Source organism: Diaphorina citri, unplaced genomic scaffold (genome assembly GCF_000475195.1).
Source record: "Diaphorina citri unplaced genomic scaffold, Diaci psyllid genome assembly version 1.1 scaffold10, whole genome shotgun sequence".
In the NCBI taxonomy this organism is placed as follows: domain Eukaryota; kingdom Metazoa; phylum Arthropoda; class Insecta; order Hemiptera; family Psyllidae; genus Diaphorina; species Diaphorina citri.
The window spans coordinates 579,184-583,711 of record NW_007377449.1 but is presented as its reverse complement, the minus strand read 5'-3'; positions in this window follow the sequence as shown (position 1 = coordinate 583,711).

The window sequence follows — 4,528 nt, the reverse complement described above, 5'->3', positions numbered from 1 at the left end:
AAAAAAATAATTGACTTGTAAGGACTATATCTACATCAGCTATGAATGGACCTTATAAAAAAAATCGTTTAAAAGAAGACACCATAAGTCAGTAATTTAAAAAGAACATAAATTATCAAGAAACTAAAAGAGACTCGTGGACAAATTGACAAAACAATAATCACAGCCAACATGTCTGTGTTGAAAATGTAAAATTTATCTTCCAAAGTTCATCAATGCAACTAGATGGTCAGCCTACATGACGTGGCATTACATAAGAAACGAATCCTATCCTTCAAACAGCATTGAATTTCTTACAGCTGAAGAAGGGTCGAAATACTTAAAATGAACCTTCACAAAGTTACTAAGTCTACCATCAATAAGGGTCGAAAGGTTTTTTCGTGGAACTTGGCTTGGCGCACTGCCATGTGCTCAGAGTTATTGTAAGATTTAGAATCAAATGTGGTGCTTTTTTTTTTTTTTTTTTTTTTTTTAACAGACATTTTTAGGCCAGAGTTTTACACAAGTCCCTATTCCTTACAATCAAAAGAAAATAATAATAGTACTGCTATGGTTTTCAGGTTGTAGAGGCAGCCAAAAAAGGATTCAAATCAGATGGAGTTGAACTGAACCCATGGCTTGTCCTGTATTCTAAGTGGAGTGCTTGGCGTAATGGAGTCAGTCAAGATTGTTCTTTCTTCAAAACTGATCTTTGGAAATATCCTCTCACTCCATATCCCAATATTGTGATATTTGGAGTGGAACAGATGGTAAGTAAACTCCTTTTAGTGTGGACTGCTCAAGTGAAAATTGGCCACAAATATTGTTTGATTGGCTTATTAATTGATTTAAAGTTCATCTAGTTTAAAGCCCAAATAGGGGAAAACAGTGGTTGGGTGGAAGAGCTCATGTAAGTGAGAAAGAACCCTGCCACTTAAAATGAAGCCACAAGAGATCTTATCAGGAGTTGCACTCCAGTTGCCAATATCATTTGCTTCCCTCTTATTTGTCTTCTAAAAATCTTAACTTACTTTGTGGATTTTTTTTTGGGGTTTGTTTTTTTTTTTTTTTTTTTTTTTTTTTTTTTTTTTTTTTTTTTTTTAGAGTTTTGATAGACGGCCTTATCGTCCTAAAATCTAAGAGAAGAGGAGATGATAGAAGAAAGCCCGCCGTTCCAGGAATGAACCCTATCTGTTTACAGTTTGGCCCAGGCGGGAATTGAACCCGCGATCTATCGCTCACAAGCAGACGCGTTCCAAGCTAACTAGGCTGTGTTAGACGTTGGATGCTTTTTTCTTTCTTAAATTCTACAAAATGATCCTAAACATTTTGACTATCAGGGTGGATTTCACCAATATTTTTCAGCCCTTAGAAGGCTCGTTAAGCTAACAGCCTGTTAAGTTCCATTTGATTTGTATAGGCTTAACAGGGGTGGTAGGGGATAAAAAGTAGGTTGTTGAAACCAACCCGTAGATTTTAAATCTCCCTTCATTTGTTGAACTTACCTTAGCACCGTTCCAATTTGTGGCAGGAAGATGGCAAACAGGACGCATACAGTGACAATAGCCGTGTTGAGAAGGAGAACCTGATAGAAGCCAGGGTACGGGGGTTTCTTTAGGGCGGCAAATATTTGCACGCGTAGCATGTAGGTGATGAGGGGGTACACAGTGGTCAGTTGAAACAGAAGGAACATGCGGGCTGCCAGGGTGAGCACATCGTGACGAAGGAAGTTGTTCAGCAAGTTCTGGAATAGGAGAGTAGAAAATGGTAATAGAAAAGAGTCCCATAAACTATGAAAACTGGATATTATGTCAAGTACTAAGAATAGTCTGTTTAATAGAAATTTATGAATAGAAAAAAAATAATATAAGAAATAGAAGCCCGCCTTTCGATAGATGGTCCCCTTGAACTGTGTCCACACATAGTCGACGAGGTGAAGATGTGAATCTACATTGTGGAGGCAGTGTACGGTTTAGACGGCGTCGATAATGTGTGGACACAGCTTTACACACACTAACAGTAAAAAAAAAAAAGCAAACAATAAATTGTAATAATAGAGCTACTATTGTGAAATTCTCAATGACAAAATCCCATATCTCGGCTAAAAGTACTGAATGAAATAATACAATGATAAAGCTGTAGTCACTCATAGAGATGTAATTCCTAGTATTGGTGAGTAAATCAGGGTGGTTGTTTACGTCCTTGATGGTCTAGAAAAGAATAGCTTAACTTTATACACAAAAAGCCCAATCTGAGGCTTAGGTGTAGGGGCTAAACAGCCCTACAGGATGGGTTAAGCTTCTACGAATTTACCTCTAGAGAAGAAAGTTGGAAATTTTTTCGTTCGATGTCGGTGCCGGCGATCGGGATTCAAACCCTCATCTTCCGGATTCAGAGTCAGTCGTTCTGACCACTCGATCACGGGAGCATGGTCCTGTTTATTTATTAATTATTTACCTGGCTTTTGGGAAGTTGACCTATAGGCGAGGACAATGTAGTTGTAGCGTGCTATAAGCTATAACCCATGTACTTAATCCTTCTGTTATCATGTTATTCTCAGACAATAATCATGTTACCCTCCTGCAATAGTAAAATAGAAAATAAAAAATCTATTTTTTATTTATAAAATTAAAATAACTCTATTTATTTTGCTATTTTTTTATATTATTTACAACTTTTCTTACCTAATCTAAAGTTCAATGCAACACGATAAGAACCTAAGGATTGTAACTAAAAGTATCTTTAAGAAACTAAAGTAATTCCTGTTCGAATTTCTTCTCACATTTGGTAGGTTGGAAAATTAGCTAAATTCCAGCCTCCAGAGATTGAAACATGGGCATTATTCTTCAGACTACAAGTATGTTGGACATTTGCTATTCGCATGTAACCTGACCCCAGCTTTCGAGCTTTGAACACTGGCAGTCCAATGAGGTATTTCCCTTTACTCTTATTTTATTTTTTCCCTTTCTAATCGGTTTGTTGTGCTACATCATGGTAAGTTGGACTGTTGTGTCTAACTTTCTCTACTGGGACATCACGTGTTGCTGGCTTTTTCTAAGTGCACTTATTGTTGTATATATGTATGTATTGGCTATGATTTTGGCTATCATAATTTGAAGATTATTGATGTCAGTTCAGTTCATTAATACAGTTCCAATATTACAGTCAGACAGTCACAAGAGTTTCTTCTTGAATCAAACCTAAAGCTGATTTTAGAAAAATCCCAGCGAAAAATAAGGTGACATAGAACCTTATATAACTACCAGTTCCAGTTCTAAAGTTTGCCTCTCATGCCAAAGTTAAAGGAGGAAAAAATATCGTTGTTTATGTAAGCTCACATTAAATTATTTATGCTGAAGTTTCAACAGTATTAATGTATGTCATTTCTTCAACAGGGAAAAGTGTGGAAAAAGGAGTTCCCTTGTAAAACAGAGCTGATGAAAAATAATTAGGTAAAATTCTTATCTCATATCATAAACCTAATAAGTTATTTACTCACCAACTTGAAATTTAATCACTCTTATTAATCCCGTAAAAAAAAAAAAAAAAAATCCTTCCCAATTATAAAGGTCAGCTCCCTGTCTTCAAGGTACTAGGCCAATGATATAGCCTTTTTATTTTAATCAAAATCAATCCAAGACCTTTTAAAAATGCAAGACTATAGAATCAAGAGATAAGGCCAATTGATAAGGTATTGCCATTACTCACGTGTGATCTGTTTAGGATGAAAAGTGTATTGAAAGTACTATACCGACATAACTTCTTTATTACAGCAAGTACCTAACTTCTTTATTAGGTACAGCAAGTAACTTATTTATTTGAGGAAAAAGCTTACCATGCAAGGACTGTATTTTCAATATCCGCCAAGCGGTGTACAGGCACAGTGCTGTCGACCCAAGCATGAGACATATTGCCGTCGCAAATCCTGCTTGATGGATTGCCCATGGGATGGTCAGAATAGATGTGCCCATGATTGTGTTCCATATTGAGAATCTGAAACCAAGAGTGAAGTTGTAAAAGTTTTATTTCTTAAAATTATACTGTCAGGATGGACAGTACAGAGCTACAGAGTCATCCATCCATTTGAAGCAAAGAGGAAATGGCGAAAAAAGTATGACAAAGATATTTTATCGTCTATGACAAAGATATAGGAGTAGACCAGCTTAGTCTGACTGGGGGACTTTAAACAAGGAGTGTACCAGCCTGAAATTTCCCTTGCTGAAGAAATGGGCAAAGTTCTGGAAACAGCTTTGCACATTATCCATAAACAAGTCCCTCCCTCTCCACATTCCTACAAGTGTATTGGCCTATCTGTTTACAGTTTGGCCCAGGCGGGAATTGAACCCGCGATCTATCGCTCACAAGCAGACGCGTTCCAAGCTAACTAGGCTGTGTTAGACGTTGGATGCTTTTTTCTTTCTTAAATTCTACAAAATGATCCTAAACATTTTGACTATCAGGGTGAATTTCACCAATATTTTTCAGCCCTTAGAATGCCTGTTAAGCTAACAGTCTGTTAAGTTCCATTTGATTTGTATAGGCTTAACAG